Source organism: Stegostoma tigrinum, chromosome 10 (genome assembly GCF_030684315.1).
Source record: "Stegostoma tigrinum isolate sSteTig4 chromosome 10, sSteTig4.hap1, whole genome shotgun sequence".
NCBI classification, from domain to species: domain Eukaryota; kingdom Metazoa; phylum Chordata; class Chondrichthyes; order Orectolobiformes; family Stegostomatidae; genus Stegostoma; species Stegostoma tigrinum.
The window spans coordinates 15454148-15479967 of NC_081363.1; the positions used below are offsets into that span (position 1 = coordinate 15454148).

At 41.2% G+C, this 25820-nt stretch overlaps 1 protein-coding gene across 3 annotated transcripts in view; it reads right to left on the bottom strand.

Annotated features, from left to right (window-relative positions):
• Positions 1 to 23493, bottom strand: part of syndig1l (synapse differentiation inducing 1-like) — a 148180-nt gene extending 124687 nt beyond the window's left edge. The window contains exon 1 of one of the 3 annotated variants that reach the window (XM_048537044.2): positions 22544 to 23493. The gene's annotated coding sequence lies outside the window, so the exon portion shown is untranslated. Of the gene's footprint in view, positions 1 to 21859; positions 21954 to 22534 lie in introns of those variants that run through there. The other 2 variants (XM_048537045.2, XM_048537046.2) reach the window with 2 other exon arrangements.
• Positions 23494 to 25820: the final 2327 nt, after the last annotated feature.

Consider the following 25820-nt stretch of genomic DNA (forward strand, 5'->3'; position numbering starts at 1 on the left):
CAATATAAAACAATTCTCTTATGCCAATATAACTAATCATAATGGATTTCAAATTCTGTTTGGATTCTGCCATGAGTCTAAGAAAGCCCCATGAACTCTATTAGGGGTTGTCCCTTTGGTTACTTCTTAAATAAAAATTTATTTGACCTATTGTTCCATGACCGGTTGTTCTTGGATTGATTGTAGTAGGATTGGCTGTTGCTTCTTAGCTTAGTTTAATGCATCTCACCTTAAAAATAAGCCCCCAGTCTTAAAATCCCCCACCCTAGAGAAAGACCCTTGTCATTATCTCTGTTCCTATGATTTTATTAACCTCTGTGAGGTCACCTCTCAACCTCCTACATGTGACAAAAGGTCCCAGCCTGTACAGTCTCTCCTTATAACTCAAAGTATCCAGTCCCAGCAACATGCTGGTTAACTTGTTCTGAACTTTCTGTGCTTAATAATATGTTAACTAAATGATATATGTCATAATTAGTGATATGTTCTTGACAAGAGAACAGATGAATCTTGGGGGCTTGCCCATTGATCCCTGAAGGTGGCAAGACTGGTTAACAGGGTAGTTTCAGAAGGCATGTGGGATATTTTCTTTTTTCAGTTGTGGTGTAGCAGGGAGGTTATGTTGGAGCTGTGCAGAAATTTGATTCAGCCATAGCTGGAGTACTGTGTGCAGTAACATTATAGGAAGAATGTGACAGCATTGGAAGGGGTGATGACGAGATTCACCAGTAGGTTCACTGTGATGGAATGCTTTAGCCGTAAAAAGAAGTTGGATAAACTTGGGATGTTTGCTTTAGAGCAGAGAAAGATGAAGGAGACTTTTTGGGTCAGTTTATAAGGTGCAAGGACAGAGTGGGTACTAAAAAGCTGTTCCTGTTAGTTGACGGGTCAATTACAATTGAGCATACATTTAAAGAGGGGATTTAACGATTTATTTTCACTCAGAGGATGGTGGGAATCTCGAATATACTATCCAGGAAGATAACTGATGCAGGAAACTTCACAACCTTTAAAAAGTATTTTGAATGAGCACTTGAAATGTCATAACATCCAAGTCTACAGGTCAAGTGTTAGAAAGTGGAACTAGCGTGGATTCGGAGTAGTTGGTGCAGACATCATAGGCTGAAGAGCCTCTTCTGTATTGTATGAGTCTATGAAACTATCACACCAATATCTTTCCTCCGAAAGCTAGTTTTGGGCAAATAACATGTCCTCTGAACATTTTCAGTTTATTCTCTATTAACATCTGTTCTATCTCATTAACTTCTTTGTGAAAATACCTATTAGTCATTTTGCTCATCTGTGACCGTGTCCCACTCATTTTTGTAAAGTGATCTATTGTGTTGTAGATAAAACATTATTTTCGATAGCTGAGCACTATGTTTGCCTGAAAGGCTTTCTTGCTCCATAGCACTGCCACTGATTTTTAGTCTCTGTTGTTGGGCTTCTTACATGTATATTTAAGGATCCTGCAAACCTTAACATCCATTGAATGGATTTTGATAATCTTCTATTCTCTTACATGTTGCTTCCTGACTTCTGGTCTTTCCAAAGTTAAATTTTTCTTTGTTTGTGATAAATATGTCAAAGATTTGTCATAAGTCAAACAATTCCGTGTTTTATGAATTGTATCTTTAAAGCTCCCTAGTCATATTTTTCAGGATTGCTGAATAAATTATCTATGATTGCCCCTTCTACTAATTCTTGCTCTTTCAAGTAATATATTTGTTCTGAGGTTGAATCAGTTGTTAAAAGCTTGCAGAACTTGATCAAAATGTATCAGTTATTCCTTTCATGCTATGGGCCACGATAGTATCAGCTATCATCCCAATTGAAAACAAAAGTATTGCAGTATCTGTATATTAAGAATTGTTCTCTCCAAGATGTCTAATTCTCTGTTCTATCTGGCCCATCTCTGAAATTAAGTCTTCCTGGCAATATTATTTCTGCTGCTATGCCTTACTAAAATAATCATTTATTTGCTTTGCTTTAATGTTGTAGTGCGATTGCTGTGTAGTACAGTGCTGTAGTATTTCCCACTTTCTGCAAGTAAACTGGATGATTCCTACCTCTTTGCTTTTCTATGTGAATTCTTCTGTTTGTGGTCTTAATATACTATTACCATTCTCCTCACAATTTTACAGAATTAATCCCAATCTCTATTGTTCTGTAAAATAATGTCATTCCTTCTATGGAATTCCCTAGATGATTTGTACAGTCTGTGACATGTCTGGTAATTCCTGTGGCTTTACAGTTATGTTTTTCTTAGATGAATCCTATTGACTGCAGTTTAAATAAATGATTCCTGCCTCTGCCATAATTCTAACAATTAGATCTCCCTTCTTTTATGGCCTCATCAGTCGAGTAAACTTTAATCTGCAATTTGACTTTGTTTGTTTAGGCTATTAAATTGCCCTTTTATCACTTTAATTATGGCTTAAGTGACATCTGTGACCCCATTTAAAATAACTTCTGGGGTTCTTGATTTGCCTTGCTGTGGCCACACGTGATCTTGTGTATTTCAGTGGTAGGGAATGAATAAATGAGAGGATGTTGTGTGGGTGCCTTGCAGTCCTGGGTAGCTTTGACCAATTACTGCATTGCATTTTCTGGATCATACCAATCATAACTACAGTTATCAGTGCTAGATGAATGGATATTGAGTTGAGCCCAGTGTGTACTATTTACAAATCAAATCCTTCTCTCCTTCAAAATCTTCCATCCTTATTATCTCTGTATATGAAAATTTTGCAGTGGCAAATATCCTTTATATGCAAGAATTAACAGTTCAAGTGGGATTGTTTATTGCCTAAAACTTTCCAATAAATACAAATTTGATATCAACTTAAACTTATTTATTGTCTGTCCAGCAGCACTTGCCTTTTGTCTAGGAGAGTCAACTCAATTAGAGGCCATTACATTGCAAATTAAAGTGTCATGCAAAACACTGGGCTTCTGAATTGAAACCAGTCAGATCAACCAGCAGATAATGGGAACTGCAGATGCTGGAGAATTCCAAGATAATAAAATGTGAGGCTGGATGAACACAGCAGGCCAAGCAGCATCTCAGGAGCACAAAAGCTGACATTTCAGGCCTAGACCCTTCATCAGAGATCAACCAGCAGTTTTGTGATTACTGATGCGACTGATGAACACACAAATAGCCTTATACCCGAGTGGACTTTAAGGATTATGAGATATTGTGGCTGCTACCAGACAAACAATTCGGGTAGTTTGACAGCAATATTGCTACGAAGGATCAGGACCATGATAGGGTGCAATGACAGAACAGGTATTTCTTTCACAAGAAGACCAACTCCATGTAAGCCCCACACTGTAGGCATTCATTCCAACCAGTTCCTGAATCTCAGCATCAAACCATGGGGAGGAGATGCCCCCCAGATTTGTTAGTTGTGAAGACAAGATCAACTTGGTCTCTGTTTTTGAAGGGAGTGAATTAAATGAAGAAGAGGAATAGTTGAGAGAATTGTGAAGTCTTTGTCAACATGTCATGAAATTGTTTGTTGGCATAACTTTTTTTCTAATGTATTGATTAGATTGACAGATGCATCAGAGTTCACACAAGCAATACTGTCTTGCCTTAAATAGAGTGCCAGGGAGCAGGCTTGTGGATGATGTACCGTAGAGCATGAAAACTGACTGCTACACATAAGATGACACACCTCCTGGCGCCTTGGCAACCAACAATCTGTTCAGTTTGCAGACACAGCTTCTCCAAATGTAGAAATATCCCATACACCTCATCCCACTTTGTAGCAAAGCAAACAATAAGCGAGGTGATGGTGTACAGGCGTTAATCCAGCAATCCAGGTAATACATGGGAGACCCACATTCAAATCTTATTATGGCAGCTGGAGTGCTTTGTAATAAAATAATTAGTAAAAAATATGGAACTAAGAGACTGTTTTAAAAAAAACCATCTGGGTCACTAATGCCCTTTAGTGAAGGAAGCTGTCAACCTTACCTGGTCTGGCCTACAGCTGACTTCAGATCCACAGCAAGGTTGACACTTAACAGCCCTCTGGGTATTTAGGGGCAGATAATAAATAAAATTCCAGCTGGTGTCATCCATATTTTTAAAAAAAGTCTTATCTTTGTGGAATTTCAGATCTTTACATACTCTAAAAGTAAAAGCTGACTTCAGGGGAATAAAGTGTGCCAGGATTGTCCATTGAAAGGTCTCAAATTAGGAATACAAGTCGATTTTTGGATCAATTGTCAACAAATGCTGACCCCACCGGGACAGTCTGTGAAAAACATCCACTTATGGTGGCTTTGTATTTAAGAACACCCAGGCAACAACCTTAGTCACACGTTAGCCTGAGGCACATGAACTGATCTCACTCTGTTGGTGCAGTGACTTCAAAATTCCCTTTAACAAAAAGACTCGCCAAGAAAACAGAGAGATTCACTGATAATAATAACAAAGTTGTAAAAATAAATGTGATTTTGAATTAAAGGGTCACAACCTGCTCAGCTTGTCTGCACTTCTTGAAAATTGGGAAACCGGTTAGTTACACTTCAATGTCAAGGGTAACCATTCGTTCACTAGCTTCAGCTCAGAATCTTGCATGCTTCCATAAGATCACCACTCCTTCTTCTAAATTCGACTGTTTATCAGTTAATGATAGATCAATTGCTTCATTCCAGGAATCAGCCTAGTGACTCTTTTGAAATGCATCCAATTTGTTCCACTTGTTGGTGATCAAGATGCTGACCCAGCCGATGACCATTCCATCAATCTGCTCTCAATCATCTAAAGTAAGGCCACCATAGTTCCATAAGACTGTCCTCCCACCAGAGAAAAACAGCTGCCAGGTAATTTAACTCGAAGGTCACCACACTTCCAGCAAGGGTCAAGGGTATTGATAACATTGGACCTGAGCTCATACAAGAACTGAACCTATGCTGTTGGTGTCACTCTGATTGCCAACTAGTCATTAAGCCAACTGAGCTAACCGACGGAAGGTGTCATTGATGTTGCTATTGAACAGCACTGGATGAACATTAACCTCTTTCACTGACATTCATTTTGAGCTCTGCTAGGGCTGCCCAGTTCCTGAGCTCTTTACAGTCCTGACTCAAACATGAACAAAATATTTGAATTCCAGAGGTGAGAGTGACATTGTCCAGGCCGCATTGAACCCAGTGTGGCATCAAGTCTTCCTCACAAAACCAGAGGCGATGAAAATCAGGAAAAAAAACAATCTCCACCGTCTAGAATCATGCTCAGTACAAAAGGAGATCGCTGTGGTTCTTAGTCATCACAGCTTGGGAACATCTCTGCAGGAACTCCTTGGTATAGACCAACCTGTTCAGAAAATGCTATGACACAGTTCTGAAGCAGGTGGTAGTTGAACCTCAGTTCCCTAGCCAAGAGGTAGGGATACTACCATAGCACCAGAAGACTCCTCAGTGCCATGCACCCAGGTCATCAGTGCTTGTCTGAGGCCCAAGCACCTTCAGCAACAAATCTTCCCTACATCAGAAGGTCAGAAGAGAGGATGGTCACTGATGATTGCACAATGTTCAGCATCATTCAGATAATGAAACAGTCCAAGATAAAATGCAGAAGGACCAGGATGATACCCAGGCTTGGGCTGACAAGTAGTAATTAACATTCATGCCACACAAGTGCAAGGGCAATGATCATTTTCAATAAGAGAGAATCTAACAATTGCCCTTGACATTCAATGCAGTTACCATCTCTGATTCCACTACTATCAACATCTTGGGGGTTACCATTGACCAGAAACTTGACTGGACTGGACATATAAATACAACTCAACTCCTGACTTCCCAAACATTATCTGCAAGGCACAATATAGATGTGCGATGGAATATTCCCCATGTGTCTGGATGGGTGCAGCTCCAACAGCCCTCAAGAAGCTTTACAGCAACTGGGACAAAGCAGCAAATTTTTTTCCTTTATTCATTCACAGGATGAGGGCATCGCTGCCCAGGCAGCACTTATTACCAATCTCAAATTGCCCCGCGGGCAGTTCAGAGTCAACCACATTGCTGTGGGTCTAGAGTCACATGTAAGCAGACCAGATAAGGACAGCAGCTTCCTTCCCTAAAGGACATTAGTGAGCCAGCTGGGTTTTTCCTGACAATCAGCAATGGATTCGTGGTCATCATTAGATTGTTAATCCCAGACATGTATTGATTTCAAATTCCACCATCTGCTGTTGCGGGATTTGAACCCAGGTCCCCAGAACACTACCTGGGCCTCTGGATTAACAGTCCAGTCATAATACCATGAGGCCATTACCTCCCCATTTGTGTTGACACCACATCTATAAATGTTCTCTCCCTCCTCCACCAATGCTCAGTAGCAGAAGTGTGTGCCATCTACAAGATGCACCATAAAACAGGCTGAAAGGCTCCTTAGACAACACCTTCCAAACCCATGACCTCTACCATCTAGAAGAATGGGTACATATGCCATGTGGACAGCAGCAGTTTAAGAAGGCAGCTCACCACCACCTTCTTGAAGGCACCTATGGGTGGGCAATAAATACTAACCCAGCCAGAGATGCCCATACTCTATCAATAACCAATCTACAATCAGACCCCAGCACCCAAGACACTTTTCCATCCCCACCCTTGTCTGCCTTCCGGAGAGACCACTCTCTCCGTGACTCCCTTGTTCGCTCCACACTGCCCTCCAACCCCACCACACCCGGCACCTTCCCCTGCAACCGCAGGAAATGCTACACTTGCCCTCCCACCTCCTCCCTCACCCCTATCCCAGGCCCCAAGATGGCATTCCACATTAAGCAGAGGTTCACCTGCACATCTGCCAATGTGGTATACTGCATCCACTGTACCCGGTGTGGCTTCCTCTACATTGGGCAAACCAAGCGGAGGCTTGGGGGCCACTTGGCAGAACACTTCCACTCGGTTCGCAATAAACAACTGCACCTCCCAGTCGCGAACCATTTCCACTCCCCCTCCCATTCCTCAGATGACATGTCCATCATGGGCCTCCTGCAGTGCCACAGTGATGCCACCCGAAGGCTGCAGGAACAGCAACTCATATTCCGCTTGGGAACCCTGCAGCCCAATGGTATCAATGTGGACTTCACAAGCTTCAAAATCTCCCCTTCCCCTACTGCATCCCTAAACAAGCCCAGTTCGTCCCCTCCCCCCACTGCATCCCAAAACCAGCCCAGCCTGTCCCCACCTCCCTAATCTGTTCTTCCTCTCACCTATCCCTTCCTCCCACCTCAAGCCGCACCTCCATTTCCTACCTACTAACCACATCCTGCCTCCTTGACCTGTCCATCTTCCCTGGACTGACCTATCCCCTCCCTACCTCCCCACCTATACTCTCCTCTCCACCTATCTTCTTTTCTCTCCATCTTCGGTCCGCCTCCTCCTCTCTCCCTATTTATTCCAGTACCCTCACCCCATCCCCCCTCTCTGATGAAGGGTCTAAGCCCGAAACATCAGCTTTTGTGCTCCTGAGATGCTGCTTGGCCTGCTGTGTTCATCCAGCTCCACACTTTATTATCTTGTATTTTTACCATTTTTAGTTTGCAGGTTTTCAGGTTGTGTTAGCCTACATTAATAGGAGTACCACAGGATGGTTGCTGACTCCCTGGCAGTACAGGCTGCAAATAAAACCCTCCCTTGAACTAATTGACTGCTTCTGATAATTTCTCTGAATTTTAAGAAATCTGCGATTAACTGCAATCGTCAGGCTGGAGACAGCTCTAGATATTGAATAACAACTTGACGCAAAGGAATGTGTCAATATCTGTTTTACAGTATCAAATGTCTATCAGCATAAAAACAGACTGAAATCTCAAATTGTATATTTATCTTGAATTGCTCAAGAATGCAGTTATTTCAGTGTGGCTGAAGATCTTGAAGGTACATGATGGTCACAGCTGGAGTCTTCTTGCTTTACACCAGCTACTGTGAAGTGCCTTAGGCATCTCCTCCAATAGAACTCCTTATTGCATTCTCTTCTACACTTGAGAATTGTATTTCACGGAACAGTAAATGCAGCTAAGGTGCATAAATTAAGCGATCCGAGTAGCTTTGTTAGTATTCATTGAAAATACTCTCCTCCGCTAATTGTAATGGATGACTTTGCAGTATTGCAATTATGTTTGGAAAGAGAATCGTCACATTTAAGTTAACTAAATTCTGCAATACCTTAGGCATTACACAGTTATTTCAAATGTATACTGTGCACAGAGTTGGAAGAATCTGATAAATGATTGGAATAAGAATTTGGTGAGAGTGGGAATTAGCTGCAGTGAATTGGGTATCAAGTCTTTCAACTAAGGGGCAGTAGTATTAAATAAATATCTGCATTTGAACTATTTGTTAATTGTACTGCCTTGTTTTCTAAGTAGTCAAATCTGACAAAATGAAAGTGAGAATTTCAAATAACAAGGTATTGCTTTGTCTATTTAGCATCATTATTGGCAAGTATTAAGACAAGGTTTGTAAGGGTTTAATATTGGTGCAAGTAAATTCAAGTCAAATGAAATCACACTAATTAATTAATTACTAATTGTAGTTGAAAATATTGATGAATGGCCATGTAATTAATTACAGAGCCCAATTCATTTTAAAACAAGCTACATCCACCTTTTTTAAATAACATTAGAGCTCAAGCAACCACTCAGTTAAAAAAAACACCACCTACATGAAATACATAAATGAAATCAAAGATGGGGCAGTGTATCAGAACTGTATGATGTGGGTGTTTGTGGACAAAGCAACTACAGTAATTGGTGATCAGAGATAATGGGAACTGCAGATGCTGGAGAATCCAAGATAACAAAGTGTGAAGCTGGATGAACACAGCAGGCCAAGCAGCATCTCAGGAGCACAAAATCTGACGTTTCAGGCCTAGCTCTCTGAAGAAGGGTCCAGGCCTGAAACGTCAGCTTTTGTGCTCCTGAGATGCTGCTTAGCCTGCTGTGTTCATCCAGCTCCACACTTGGTTATACAGTAATTGGTATGTCTTTTTTCACATGAGTCTGTATACTGATCAATATATTAGTGTTCGATTGCTTAAGCTTGTAGGTCATGCTGCAGTCAAGTTACTGACTCGTTGCAGCTAAAGATTTTTTTAAAAACCCTGCAAAAATCACATGTTTTGGAACTTCTGTAAGGAGTAAGATATCCAGCTATGATCTTATCAAATGGTGGAACAGGCTCATGGGCTTACTTGTCTAGTTCTGCTCCTAGTTCTTATGTTCTTAAATCCTTTAAATAAACTGTTTGCTCCTCTCTGCATTGCTGTAAAGCAAGGCAGATAAAATAAGATACACAGAAACATGATGAATACAAAACAATTGGTGGATTAAATATAGACCCCTAGATTTTGTTCAGGGGGTCTTGATGCCTTCGATAAGGACTGGTTCAGTACCTGAGGAGTTGTGAACAGTGCTGAAGATTGTGCACTCATCAGCAAACATCCCAGCCCATGGCATTACACTGGAGAGAAGGTCATTGATGAAGCAGCTGAAGATGTTTGGGCCTAGCACACCAACTCCTGCAGAGATGTCCTGGAGCTGAGACGACTGACCTTCAACAGCTACAATCATGTTCCCATATGTCAGGTATGACTCCAATTAGCAGAGTCTTTTCCCCGGACTCCTGGTGACTCCAGTATTGCTAGGGCTGCCTCATGCCACATTTGATGAACTACAGCCTTGACGTCAAGGGCTATCATTCACCAAATCCTGGAATTTTGAACCTATAATGAGGTTAGGAGATGCATGACCTTGGCAGAAACCATGCTGTACATCGGTAAATAGCGTATTGTTGAGCATCTGCTGTTTGATAACACTATTCCATCATATTACTGATTATTAACAGTAGATTGATTGGCCAGGTTGGATGGTCCTGTTTTATGCAGATAAGGCATACCTGGGCAATTTTTCACATTGTCAGGTAGATGTCAGTGATGCAACTGCAGTGGAACAACTTGACTGGGGGAGCTGCAAGTTTAAAAGTGTACGGCTTTAGTACAATTGTCAGAATGTGGACAGGGCTCATTACCTATCAGTTTCCAGTGTCTCCAACCATTTCTTAAGAAAGAGGCCAGCAACGCTCACATCCTGCATTCCCTGGAGCTTCAGAGGCTGAGAAGTGACCTTACAGATGTCATAGAAGTTTATAAATTCATGAGGGGCATACATAGGCTGAATAGCCAAGGTCTTTACCCCAGGGGAAAGGAGTCCAAAATTAGAGGGCATAGGTTTGAGGGAATGCTGTAAAAGGGGCCTGACAGGGAACATTTTCACGCAGAAGGTGTTGTGTGTTTGGGATGAGCTGCTGGAGAAAGTGGTGGAAACTGGTACAATTACAACATTTAATTACAATAGGAAGGGTTGAGAGGGATCGGGGCTAATGGTGTCAAACGGGGCTGGATAAATTTAGGATATCTGGTCGACATGGACAGGTTAGACTGAAGAGTCTGTTTCTGTGCTGTACAACTATATGACTCCAAAAAAGATGATTGAACTGCAGTCAATAACTTCCAGAGATCTTGTGAACATAGAAGGAGTGGCAGAAACATGGATACGTGGAAAACAAAATTGACAACTAAACTGTTGTAAGATATTGCACATTTGGGAACAAAGGAGAGAAGACAGAAAAGCTGTACAAGAGCAGTGGGAATGTAAAGGTAATTGGCAGTATTGCAGATACTGAATCTGTACACGGTGAGTCAAAGATAAGATGTGTCCTCATAACAGCACACTGCAGACCAACAGCAATGGGAGACAATTGGAGGAAGAGTTATGTACATAACCTTACAAGGTGAGCAGTAGACTTTGAATTATCATCATGGGGGATAACTACCTTGAAATAAAGTGGTCGGAAGTAACAGCAAAAGGACAAGAGAAATTTGAGGTTTTGCAGTTCATGCAGGAGTACTTGCTTGCACAATAATGCAAGTGTGACAAGAGGAAAAAAAAATTACTGTTAGGTTTTATTATGGGTAATTAACCAGAATAGGTAAAAGAGGAGAGGTGCATTTCACTAATAGTAATCACAAAATAGTAAAGTTGGTAAATTGGTTTGACGGGAACGTAAGAAGGACAAACTTGGCCAGAATGGCAAAGAGCAAATGTTGAGAAAGTGAGATTTGGGCTAAATTTGGTAAATGAAGAAAAAAATTGACAAAAAGAATGAAAGACATGTGGAAATATTTACATATCATTCCACAGATATCATAAAAAATAATTAATTTTGGAGTGAATGGACAAAGAAAGAACTGAAGGGAAAATTCAAACTATAGAAGAAAACATGATAAAACTAAAGGAAAAGGAATATGTAGAATTTAGAATATGTCAGAATAAAATAATCAGGAATCCTTAGAAACTGGAAAATCAATTAATTTAGGATTATTATCACACAAGTATCAAAAGTTTGATGTAGGGACAGGGTCACTATAGGATGAGCAAGGTAAGTTTATGAGTAATGAGTTAAGTGGTAGAAATAATCAATAACTGTGTTGCCTCACTTGATGCTAAGGATGGTGAGAATGTGGACTCTTTGACAGAATAAACTTCGAAAGAAAATTCCATTCTAAGATCGAAAAGGAAAAAAAATTGACAGATTAGAAAACTTTGCCATATCCAGAGAATATACACCAATTTATAATCGTGGGCACTAGGACAAACAAGGAAACTCACAAGTTTAAAAAAAAGTGGATAGTAGTAGAAAACAGCTGAGCAGCGCAGGCATACAGAACACTAATTCCACTTAAATTTTCATATTTCATTGGAGTAGATTAGTTGTTCATTGTATTTCTTTAAAATGTTACCAAATTAAACACAACAAGCATTATAGATGAACAACAATTGATCCTGAAACTGCAAGTTGAATTGTGGCTCATTTTTATCCTAAGTTGCATTTTCAGAAAGAAAGGAAAGCTTAAATTTATAGCATGCTCTTTGTGGCCACCAGATGTCCCAAAATGCTTTCCAGCCAATTAAGTTAACACTAACTATATTTCAGAGGTAATGTAGTGAACACAATAGCCAATAAGTTTAACAAACTTGCACAAACAAATGATGTCTTCTTTGTATGTGATGAGAAGTAGCTATCTTTCTCTCTGTTCTTCTATGTCATTGTCTGTCTGTGGTGGGAGACGAGCTTCTAATTTAGTTATTGTGAGCTGTAGTTAATTGACATGCAGGGTCAGTCAGCAAGAAGAGGTAGAAGCTAATAAAGGCATCTGTAAAGGTTTTCATGGAAAATGGGTTGAGGTAGGGCCAAAGATTGCACCCAGTGGAAAAAGAAGCAGTCTTGTTATTAAGGGATGTGGGGATTACAGCTCAGTTCTGGATCAATTAAGGCAGCTTGGTCCAATTTGGCCTGATGAAGTGGTCAGGGTGTAAGACTGTATCACCGACAAAAAGGGGACAGTGACAACAAAAGCCAACGTTGATGACTGTGATCCTTCCTGAGTTGGAGTGGAGAGAATTGTGACTCATTCAGAACTGGATGTCAGACAAGGGGGCTGATGATTCAGAGGTGGTGATGAGAATCGGAGATGAGAGATCACAAAAGGTGTTCACATGCCAAGCAGCAACATTTGGTTGAGGAAGTCAGGCAGCTTGGAGATTACAGTCATGAGGTAACAAAGAGAATCCATTGTTACAGGCGCTATGTCAGTGACTGGATATGTAGTACTGGAGCCATAAAAATACAGCCACCTGGAAGTGTTACAGCAGAATGGCTTGGTTTAATATAACAAAGAACTGAGTAAGGTCAGAGACAGGCAAAGATCCAGTTGCACACAAAAGAAATGTAATGCATTTTGTTGTTAACATTGTGCATTGTAATATGCTTTGCATGGCATAACATTGTTAACATTATAAAAAAGCTCATTTCCTGATACACAGTGATTAACACCACAGGAGGTCCATTACTAATATCAATATAACAAAGCTTGCATTTATTCAGCACTTGATGTTGTTAAGACACTTCAACTAATTTCACACAATGACTTGCTTTCAGTGTGCAGATAATGTTGTGTAGGCAAATGAATTTGGGCAAGGGTCAGAATTTGTACAAATAGAATTGCTGGTCATTTCTTAACAAAGAGGGTGCTATTAATATCACAATCATTGATGGTGAGGACCTCCAGCTGCGCAGTGGAAATGATCTTATGTCTCATTGTGAGTTCTGGGCGGTTGTAGTTGGTTGGTTGTTAATGTGGGATGTGTTATTATGTGAATACCATTTTGATTAGGAATTGGCCGATCAAATTATGACCAACCTTGGTTTTGTGTCTCACTGTGGGAGGAGTGGGAACTGCGTGGCAAACATATCATTGGAATTTTAAATAAACTGACCTGAGGTGTACATTTATGATTCAACTCCACAGCCAGAATGTGGAAGAAACAAGAAACAGGATTCTTTTTCCATTTGTTAGTAAAAGCTGTGTATTCAAATATCATAGCCCCACATTAATATGGCCCTGCAAGTAGCTATCTGTTCAGGGATGGGTAGATTCTGGGGCAAGGCAATGCAACAGCAAATCCTGGCCTCTTTTTGTGCCCTACAGAAATTCTAAAATGAGATTACGTACAGAATACGACAGGGAAGTATTACCACACAGCCATTGTATGAAATATATGATAAAACATGCTGCAGCAATCCAAAATGAACAGAGACCAGGGTATTACTGACAATCAGAGTTTCCAGTGACCCTTCAAAGGGGTTCTAAAGTAAAAGGGAAGATTGCCCTTTGGAGAGGGTGCAGAAGTGGTTTATCAGGATGCTGCCCGGATTAGAGGGTATGAGCTATAAGCAGAGGCTAGAAAAACTCAGGTTGTTTTCTCTTGAGCAGCAGAGGCTGAGGGGAGACATGACAGAAGTTTATAAAATTATGAGATGCATAGATGGGATTGACAGTCAGAATCTTTCTCTCAAAGTTAAAACATTTAATTCTTGGGGGGCCATGCATTTTAGGTGAAATGGCGAATGTTCAAAGGAGACGTGAGAGGCAAGTTTTTTACACAGCGATTAGCGGGATTCTGGAATGCACTGCCAGGGTAGGGGTGGACAGAGATATGATAGAGGTATTTATGAACTTTTAGATAAGTGGGTGAATGTGCAAGGGATGGAGGGACATGGACCAAGAGCAGGCAGAAGGGATTAGTTTCATTTGGCTATGTTCAGCATAAAATCATGGACTGAAGGGTCGGTTCTTGTGCTGTTCTGTTCTACGTTCTATTTCCCATTTGGTCATGAGTTCACTTACACTGTGATAACACATTGTAGCTTAAATCCCACATTAATTGCAATCAACTACAACCACCCAGAGCTCACAGTGAGACATAAGGTCACTTTCACTGGGCAGTGGAGGTCCTCACCATCAAAGATCATACCATAAAATGGATTTGTCTGAATTTCTCAATCCACATTTCTGCAGTCCTGCTTCAGACCACAGTGGAAATGGTGCCCTAGTCAGGTGTAAAGTGAAACTTTATGTATTTTTATATATTGTTGTGACAATAGACCAGAACCATGAGATATAAAATATTTTTAAAAATTTGATTCCATAATGTGTTGTCATTAAAATGGGGACTGCTACAGAAAAGGCAGTGGATTTAAATTTAATGACTGGAGAAAAGTCCTGTGTGGAGGTCATGAAATGATAATGGGGAGGGGGTCATGCGGTTGGCTGACTATCTACCATTCCCTCACAGGAAGCCACCTCTCACAGACGTTTCTGTTTTATCCTCCAATAATGTGCAATGAAGTTTAAAAAGCCAGTTTCAACTCTACTGGGAGGGACGAGTGGTCAGAACAATCTCACATGTACCAGCTTGTGTCTGAGTGTTAGCATGCAGTGAAAGTCACGGTTGAAGAACTATCCCCTATTTTCCCATGTTTACAGGTAAAAAGACCATCCTCTCGCACCCGAAGTACTAAATCCAGTTACAAAAAAGACATTAAGACAAAGGAGATGTATCGGGCCTAGACCCTTCTTCAGAAGTTTATGAAGAAGGGTCTAGACCCAAAACATCAGCTTTCGTGCTCCTATGATGCTGCTTGGCCTGCTGTGTTCATCCAGCTCTACACCTTGTTATCTCAGATTCTCCAGCATCTGCAGTTCCTACTATCTCTTAAGAGATAGCTTCAATCAGCCTGGAACACCAAATGGGAGTCAATGGCCTAGTGGTAATATTACTGAACTGTTAACCCAGTGACCCAGGTGAGCTCTGGGAACCTGGGTTCAAATCCCACCATGGCAGATGGTGGAATTTGAATTCAATTTTTTAAAAAATCTGGAATTAAGAATCTAATGATGGCCATGAGTCCATTATTGACTGTTGGGAAAAGCCCATCTGGTTCACCAATGTCCTTTAGGGAAGGAAACTGCCATCCTTACCTGGTCTGGCCTACATGTGACTCCAGACTCACAGCAATGTGGTTGACTCTTAGCTATCATTTGGGCAATTAGGGATAATAAATGCTGCCTAGCCAGCGATGCCCTCATCCTGTTAATGAATAAACAAACTTGAAAAAATACTGTTCAAATACTAAAGTCAATGGTGCCAGTAACCTCTACTGCAACAGTTGCAATGTTCATCATGAACAATTCATAGTCTGACCTGTACATTTGTTTTTTCGAAGATTTATCATTCTGAACTTACCTCTCATTTGCCAATCTATGTATATTTGTATTTCATTGTGAATTCTTCCTGCATTTAATCATTAATGAATTCACATGATCTTATTTCAAGAAAGCCTGCTTAAATTGATTCATTTTACAACACTAAGTTCATTTGCACATGGGAGAAAGGTGTGAACAAGGAAAAGGACCCCTTTCAAATTAAGTTTGTTCCAGCCAATCACGAGCATAGGTGATTAAACATAAAAGGAGCCACATCACCTATCTCTGGCAATTTTGGGTGTCCCATCTGAAACCATAAAGAATTGGTTAACATCTCCTGGAGCCAGCTCATGACACTATTAGATTTGGTGGTTACCTGTAATATTTATTGTATTTCTAAGTGACAACAGGCGTTTTGAATGTCAATGATATCATGCTTACTGTCATAGAATCACTCGATCCCGAGTGACACGTTAACTTCTAATTTTAAGACAGAGTGCCACAATAGAATTCTTCAATGTGGCCACTGGATTCGTAAACATTGTCTAAATTTTTTTCTGAAAATTTTTGACTTTTGTTGAAATTAGAAATTCCAAACCAAGTGTTTAAATCTAAAGAAAGACCCTTGTGAAACCATTTCTCAGTTGGAAAGTTCAGTGGCTTTTCATGGTTTAATTTAAAAGCGGTGGCCTTTTCCTAAGCACCTAGGCTTGTAACTGGCTGAGGTGTTTTTTTGGATGATTCCGTCTGAACATACACAATGCAGTTAATTTTCCCATCATGTACTATTCAGTTGTGCAGAATACCAACCAGGCAAGATTTATTGTTTATGTTTGATTGGGGCACGAAATATCCACCATATGGTGCAGGACTGGAGTTTTGCATCTGGAGCTTTTAGTCACATGATAATTTTTTGTTTGTAGTCTACAGATTGTGAGATTGCTTGACAATTTTTCATAATTTTCACAATTTCGGCATTGTTATCTTAGTTGTTATAGTTGTTCTGTTAAAATATTTTCATTCAGCTTCTAGTATTTTCTACCCAATAAAGAATATTGCAAATGGACAAATTCATTGAGGCAAAATCTACATAGTATTTAAAAATCCAGAGGCAGACAAGAGAGAGTGAAAGATTATATAGCAATTTTCCTTTTAATTTTCAAACTATTAGAAAGTGCATTAAGTAAGGTAATTACAGAGAAAGGTCAAGGGAGTGAGTGCAAGAAGGAATATGCAATGAGGGGGCAGAGAGGGGAGACAATGGTAATGTTTGATCATCTTTCACAGAATACACTAGGAGAATGTTAAAGCCAATTATCTCATTTTGGATTAATTCAAAAAGTTAATTGTTGATTAGTGCTTACACAAGTGAGTCATATTCCAGTTGCTAACCTCTGTGAGACAAAGCAGCAAGAGATAAACATATTACCAGACACCTTTTTGCACACTGATTTAATTTCTGCAAGTTGAACTATGACAGTTAAAAAAAGTGTTTCTGCAAATAAACCAGGAAGGAATGGTATGATGGGGAGAGGGAAGAATGGTACAGCTTAAGAGTAAGGAAAGGTCTAGCTGCCCAATCGTTGGGAAATCATGTAGGAATGGGAAGCAGGATTGGGATATGCTCACAAAAAACATTGAGATTGAGGTGATCTATACAAAGACAGGTGGAAGCTGCTTACAGTGAATTAATGGAGTAATTAAAGGGGAAAAGGAACAGGTCGTGAAGAGATGGCAGGAATTGGTGAAAATATGGAAAAGGTGAATGTGATGTGATGGGAAAGGGAGGCAAAAATAAATCATCAGAGAAGCTGTGAGGGGAGCCAATGGGAGTCATGTTTTGCCTTCAGTTTCTGCCCCAAATGCCCCATTATATTGAAGCCAATAGGAAAGTAGAAACAGAAGCTGAAAATGATAGAAAGGGAAGCAAGGAATAGAATTATAGGGAAAGAGGTAAAACTGAAAAAGCGACAAATTTTTTTTCATTAGGTTCTGAGCTGTAACTAGGTACCTACTGATGCCTGAATAAATTTTCCAGTTGATGCACCTGTCTAACTTTTTTCTGTCTTGAATACAATTTTGAAAGCTATTTTATAAAGCATACCACCACATTTCTCCCTTGTTTGTTTTTATCATAATTTCAATTTGAATTGATCATATGAAACATGACGGTTTATGTAGTACTGCTACTTAGCAGCTCTGGTATCTTTCCAACCCAGTTACACACTCACCGCACTTTGGTGAAAACTGCAACTGTACAGCTCTTAGGTTTCAAGTGTCACTAATTGTACTGATCTGTTTAAATTGTGTACTTTGGATGAGATAAAGGTCATCAGACTCATATGTGTTTACCAGGCTTTTCATTGCACTTGTTCCGAACCCTCTCCCCATCCCCCTTTTCTGATGAAGGGTCTAGGCCCGAAACATCAGCCTTCCTGCTCCTCTGATGCTGCTTGGCCTGCTGTGTTCATCCAGCCCCACACTTTGGTATCTCGGATTCTCCAGCATCTGCAGTTCCTATTATTTCTGATACAATCTCCCCAATCTTTTTGCTCCTTTTCTCTAGAAAATGATCTGTCAAAAAGATATTGTGGATTCCTCAAAAGATGACCAAGCATGTCTCAGGAGGTTCAAATTTATTACCAGAATTCTTCATTCCACTGTAATCTTGCAGTTTTCATAAATACTGTGGCTATATGAGCAGGTCAGAGGCTAGGAATCCTGCAGCGTGTAAATCACCTCCTACTCCCCCATAGTCAGCCAACCATCTACAAAGCACAGGGCAGGGTTGTGATGAAATACTGCCCACTTGTCTGAATGGGTGCAGCTCTAACAACACTTGAGAAGCTTGACACCTTCGAGGACAAAGCAGCTGGCTTGCTTGGCATCATAGTCACCACCTCCCACATTCATTCCCTTGCTATCTATGAGGTACACTGTAGCAACTTATCAAAACTTCTCAGATATCACCTTCTAAATCTGCGACCTCTACCATCTAGGAAGACAAGGGTAATGGTTACATGGGAATGCCATCAATTTCAAGTGCAGTTCCAGGTCACTCATTATGCTGACTTGGAAATGTATTGGTATTTCTTTGTTATCATTGGGTCAAAATCCTGGAACTCACTTCCTGACAGTATTGTGGATCTACCTACAGCACATGAACTGCAGAGGTTCAAGAAGATTGTTCACCACTCCATTCTCTAGAGTCATTAAATATGGGAATGCATGTTGGTTCCTCCAGTGATGCCTACATCCCATGAATAAATAGGAAAGTACATTGTGCAGGATATTTGGCATAGGAACAGGCTATTTGGCCCAACCAGTCCATGTTTGTGTTATTGTTCTACTCTATCTCACCATCCGCACAGAAGGTCATGAACTAGTGGTACTATTGCTCTACTATTAATCTACAGATTCCCAGGTTTTGGGGACTTGGAGTCAAATCTGCCACGACAGGTGGTGAAGCTTGAATTCAATTAAAATCTGGAATTAAGAGTCTATTAGTGACAATGAATCCATTGTTGGGGGGTGGGGGGGAGGAATCTGGTTCACTAATGCTCTTAAGGAAGAAAAACTGCCTTCTTTACTTGGTCCAGCCTTCATAATGACCCACAACAATGTGGCTGTCTCTTAACTGCCCTCAGAGCAATTACGGATGGGCAATAAATGCTGCCTTAGCCGGTGATGCCCATATCCTGTGCATGAATAAATATAAGTTGTCTTGAAGAGTCAGCTCTTGTCATTACCTCCAGAATCCTGTAGCTTTGGGGAAAGAAAATTCCTATTCTATTACAATTTCTGTTTCCTCAGTTACAAATAAACGATCCCTAATTCCCACTCTCCCATCACATCACCCAAGTCCCTTTCGGAATGTAAACGCTTGAAGCAGACACAGACTGAGTCTACCCTTGTTCAGTGAATGAAGTGCTCACAAGTGCATTACAATGTTTGATCATTCTCATTGTTCATTCTGTTCATTTTGTCTACAGTCACAATGCAGTTCCTGAGGTAAGTGGACTAAATTGGTAAACAATTCTCCAGGATTACCAAGGTTTTAAGCAGCTGAGTGCTCATTTACATCAATAGTACATTTACAGTGTGTCAGAACAGCTTTGGTAAATGATGAGTTAAATATAAGTTGACTGAAATCTGGTAATGCATTGATTATCTTTAATGGTGACTTGATTGGACAACAGTGGGCAGACTGGCACAGCAGGGGAGTGCACTGGTTGAGCTGGTAAAAGACGTGTTTATATTTGTTTTCCCAAAACTGGCAAAGCAACACCTTCCATAAAAGGTACATCCCTAGCAATCACTGTAAAGTTGCAGGACAGAACGAGGTCATTCAAGCTGCCATATCTACGTCTGCTCTCTACAGGAGCTACTAAGCTGGTCTGATTCCCCATATCCCATTCTTCTGATATTCGGGGTTTAACCAATTTCCTATCTCTTCTCACGTGCAGCCTTGTCCGAGCCTCACCTTTAACCCAGTAAATATCGATTAATTGCAGCTCAGTCTGAGGTCAACCTGTCCTCCGTAAAAGTAGCACAAAATAGTTGGGACTGACAGAAAGGTTAAACCTGATGTATAGAATAAGCTTTGGGAAAAGTAATTCAGAAGCAGTCTCTACAGTTGGTGTTAATTGTCTTACACATCAGTCAGGATCTGATGATTTATATATGGAACGTAAAGAATAGCTAGAAGTTGAATTTCAGGCTTGGAGCTAACTGCAGAGCTCCAAAACTTTATGCAAGGGATAATGAGCTACCGTCTTGGCTTATTTATATAATTGTTAAATTTCAAAGCGTTAAGTTGCCGTCATAATAGCAGAATTATTACTTGCAACATTAATTGAACGTTAAAAGATGCATTTAGATAGCACTCATTACGATTACACGTTCAAAATGAGTCACAGTGAATTTCATTCTGAAATAGTCTGTCGCCACGATCAGCGGCCGTTTGACAAGCACTCGATGTTCAATTTTAATGACATTTGGTAAACTTTAACGGCTTGTTGTCATTTCTAAAAGGATTGGAGCTTCCGGGCTTTGAGGCCCACGCCGTTCACAGCCCAGCTCGATCGCCAGTGCCGCTTCCCCTATTTTCAACCTCTGCCTGATCCTGTCTGGTCACTCAATTCCTCGAAATGGACGCCCAGAAATCGTTTCACCGACCCTCTTGGGTCCAGCTCTCTACTTTGGAAGCTGTTGCCAGTCTGAGAATCTGAGGATGCTGGAAATTTCAAACCAACGAGAGAAACACAGCAGGTTCGGAGGCATCTCTTGACCAAAGGTCACTGGGCTCGAAATTCTTTCTCTCTGAAGAATGTTTCTGAGTTTCACCAGACCTCACTGGTCTTTGTTGTTGGAAATCCTTTAAGAAGCTTGCCGAGGCCTGGAACTGTCAAGATTATGGTAGTCATGTCAAGGACGTAATTGGGTCAAATTTGACGTGTTTTTCTTTTCCTTTTTCCTACACAGTCTGCTGTCCAAATGTTACAGCAGGAATTCCATGGATTCGCCATTGCAGCTGACCTGTCACCTTGTAGCAGTAGTACAATCCCATCCCTCCCCCATGTGCAGCCTCCCACTACCTTTCCCACTGTTGTCCCTTTAGGTGCATTAATCACTCCAGAGCGGCCTGGCCTCGCTGCATTCACACTGACTAGACCTGCCTGAGGCTCCAGAACTGGGGGTTGAACGAGAGAACGATTTCCCCACTGGGCTCTTAGTTAAGACCAAGCCGCCTGTTCCCCTGGCTCCACACGAGCGACGCCACGGAGGGATTGGGTTGGGTTAGGAATAGAAAGTTCCGGTCCACCAGTTTGTTTAAAGCCCTGGGTTAGGGCTTAGAGGCTATCCTCTCTGTGCAGAGATGGGAAGGGTAGACGGGCGCAGGATTGGGTTGTGATGCTCCATGTAGTCAAACAGCACGGTTGGAACTCAGACAGTTGGTCGGAGGTAGCAGAGATTGGCGGGCTTTAGTGGGAACGAGGACTTAAAGTTCGGGGGCGAGGAGAAAGCTAAGGAGCATTTTTATTTTGAAAGGAATAACAAACCGTGACTTTCCCCATGAATGAAGCCAATGAACTTCTATCCTCGTTAACAAAGTGTGGGGCTGGACGAACACAGCAGGCCAAGCAGCATCTTAGGAGCACAAACCTCGTCAGCTTCTCTCCCCCACTCTCTTTCTCTTTAATTTACCACATCCGCGCTTCTACTCACCTCGACCGATTCGATAAGATAATTTCTTAGCCGTCTCTAGTTTGAGAGGTAAGAGGGAGTACAAGGCAAGCGCTCAGAATCCATATTGGGGCTGAAGTGTCAAATCTCCTTATAATCATTGAAACAGCTGATGTGGCCGCAAAGTCTTGGATCAGAGATTCTCATAATATCTGCAGACACGGTGAGTGGAACCATTTTCAGATGGCAAGACTGAAGGCTATGCCGTTTTCAGACACTGAGACAACTGCACCTCAGTTTAACCAGAATTGGTTTTGTTTTGATATTGATAATTCCCCATTCGTTTTTCAGGACTTTATGAAGGGCTTCTGAAGTGACCTAGAACTGTGTGTGAGCCTAGAATTCTCCTATCACTCAACAGCTCGCACTAAACATGCATTATCCGAGAGCTCACGCTCGAAATTACATTCCTACATCTCTCGCTCTGGACAACAGATCAAATCCCCAATTCACTGGTAACTTCTGAAATCCTTCTGTAGCCCTCACTGAGCTGCAGGGATGTCTAGCAAATATATCAGGAACAATAACCTTAAAACACATCCAACAATTTAAAGTCGAGGAAGCGACAAGCGTTCACTTTTTTTAAAAACCATTCCCACCATCCCTCCCCTATCTCCAGTTTAGTACTGGGACCACTTTAGCTCCGATTGTTTGTACCTCTCTTACCGCAACGCTAGGTACATGCCATCGACTGGAAAGTTGAGTAAGACCGGGACATTCCGTTCTGCAGCGGGTTAAAAGGCGAACGGACTGCAAATTTCCCTCTTCCTACAGGAAAATGGTGGGGATTTTGTTCTTCCCTTCAGGAACCGGAGCGAGAGCTGTTCCTACAGGAGAGCGGTCCAAACAAACAATAACAAAAAGAAAGCGTTGAAAGGTGCTCCTTTTCAAATCAATCGATCACTTTATAGATCCTGCTGCACTCTCTCGGTAGTTGATTCACCCTCTCTCTCACACACACACAGGTTATAGATGTTCATCGCCGGCTAACAGCCGTCCTGCGCCCTTTCACAGTAATCCGAGATCGAGCTCGCTCATCTGTAAGGCTGCAGGTTGGTAGCTCTTTCTGGGTGTTCAGACAATGTGTGTGAGTGAATGTGTATGTGTGTGTGGTTAGGAGCACTAGGCTAGCCTTCTGTCTACTTGTCCCTTGCCAGCTGCAGTTCTGGCGCTGGTCTCAGGCTTCACTGCCTGCCGCTCACCGTACTCAGCTCCTCTCAGGAGCACTGTGAGCGGAATACTAATCAGACCCTGCACGTTACTTTGTTTCTTCGCTCCTCTGCTATTTCTCCACTTTCTTTTGAGAGGTTTCAGGGCAAAACCTGCATCTTGTCTTCGCTTTTTCCTTGTTTCCAGCTTTTGTTATCGCTCTTCTGTTTCATTTCCTCTTAATTTCTGCTTGTTAAATTTCCATGTCCTCTGTCTTTCCCTGCTTTATGTGCTGTTTCTCGCTCCCTCATTCAGTTGCTGTTTTTTAAACTGGCATGTTCTCGATTTTTAGCAAACATCTTACAGATCAAGTGACTGCATAGTTTCTTTGCCTTCTCCTTCCTATTTCTCAGTCCTCAACAACATGGAAACTGCTCCAAGACCCTGTGCTCCAGTTTAACCTGTGTTTTTCATAGACCAGTGGGCAAACCATGTGCTATTATCCCAACTGGAGCTGAAACATTCTAATATCTTTAATTCATTGTAACTGTTTCAATGAACTAAGCCAATGTTCATTTATTGCAGCTGAACCGGAAAATTACATCGTATCTGTTCATTCCTAGTTTGACAATATTCTAGTTTTTTTTTAATACCGCGATAGCAGTGTCCCTACTTCTGGGTCAGAAAACTCAGTTTCAAGTCCCGGTTGTCTCAGAAGTTGAATAAATTTGTTAAAAATATCTACCTATGGTCAGAGGTTCTGACTTCTGGTGGGTGTGTCATAAAATGGCTGAACAGGTTGATTAAAATAATGACAAATTTCCAACTTAAATGTGAAGTACCCATACTTGGAACACCCAGCACATGGCTAACTTTTGATTCAATATTTTCTGTTGGCCATTTATTGTGAAACAATGACTTATATGTTTGAAGCTGGTGACTAAAGTTTACATTACGTCGAACATAGAACATTACAGCACAGTGCAGACCCTTCAGCCCTCAATGTTGTGCTGACCTGTCATACCGATCTCAAGCCCATCTAACCTACACTATTCCATGTACGTCCATACGCTTGTCCAATGACACCTTAAATGTACCTAAGTTGGCGAATCTACTACTGTTGCAGGCAAAGCGTTCCATTCCCTTACTACTCTCTGAGTAAAGAAACTACCTCTGACATCTGTCCTATATCTTTCACCCCTCAATTTAAAGCTATGCCTCCTCATGCTCGCTGTCACCATCCTAGGAAAAAGGCTCTCCCTATCCACCCTATCTAACCACTAGGATGTTGCCTGGTATGGAGGGAAGGTCTTATGAGGAAAGGCTGAGGGACTTGAGGCTGTTTTCGTTACAGAGAAGGAGGTTGAGAGGTGACTTAATTGAAACATATAAAATAATCAGAGGGTTAGATAGGGTGGATAGGGAGACCCTTTTCCCTAGGATTGAAGTTTACTCGCAGGAACTCGTGACCATGTGTGGATTTTCTGATAAAATGTCAGGTCTAGAAGTATCTGAGGGTCTGTAACTGTGCCCCCGGTGTCATTAACACCTCTACTGTTTGTTTAGTATTATTTTTCATCAAACTGTTCGGATGTGTCAGAAGACATTCTGGAATAAGTGGCAAAGAAGAGTCATTGGACTTAAAACATTTACTTTATTTTTCTGTTCCCAGATGCTATTAGACCTGCTGAGTTTCTCCAACCCTTTCTGTTTTTGTTTCAAGTTTCCAGCATCCCAGTTCTTTGCATTTACATCAGAGATTAAATGGTAATTAGACTATATGTAATGTATTAAAAAAACAGAAGTATGTGTGCGTGTAAAAGGTCAATCTTTATACACAAAATTGTGTATAATTATAATTCAATATTATAACATGTATATCAAGATCTATTAATATTGCAATATTAATTGAAAATACAAATAGTTTCAGTTTATGATTAGAATTTCATCAGCAGCTCTCCAGTGCTTTCTGTTTGTATATTTGATCTTCACTGACATTATTTATGAACAGTCAGATGATGTAATTCTCTTTAGTCATTTATGGGGTATAGGCATTACTGGCTTGGTCAGCATCAACTGCTCATTCTAAAATGCCCTGGAGAAGGTGATGGTGAGCTGCTTTCATGAATTGTTGCAGTTCTTGAAGTGTAAGGACAGCCACAACACCTTTAGGAAGAGATTTCCAAGATTTTGACCCACTGGTACTGAAGGACTAGTGATATATTTCTGAATCAGGAGGGAGTGGGGCTTGGATGGGAACTTGAAGCGGGTGCTGACCCCATTTATCAGCTGCCTTTGTCCTCTCAGATGGTAAAGATTGCTGGTTTGCAATGTGCTTATGAGGAGCCTGGTGAGTTATTACATAATGCAGCTTGTAGATTGTAGATTGCAGATCATAGAATCCTTAGTGTGGAAACAGGCTCTTTGGCCCAACAAGTCCACACTGACTTTCTGAGCATTGCACTCAGACCCATCCCCTTCTAACGCTTCGAAACTACACATCCCTGAACACTACAGGCATTTCAGCATGGCCAATCCATGTAGCCTGCACATCTCCGGACTGTGCCAGGAAACTGGAGCATCCAGAGGAAACCCACACAGACACAGGGTGAATGTGCAAACTCCACACAGATAGCTGCCCAAGGGTGGCATTGAACCCGGGTCCCTGGCGCTGTGAGGCTGCAGTGCTAACCACTGAGCCACCGTGCTGCCCTGAAAGTGAGATAAGCCTTTGTGTCTGGGTGGTTTCAAACCACCAACCTTCCAGTTAACAGCCAAATGCACTAACCTATTG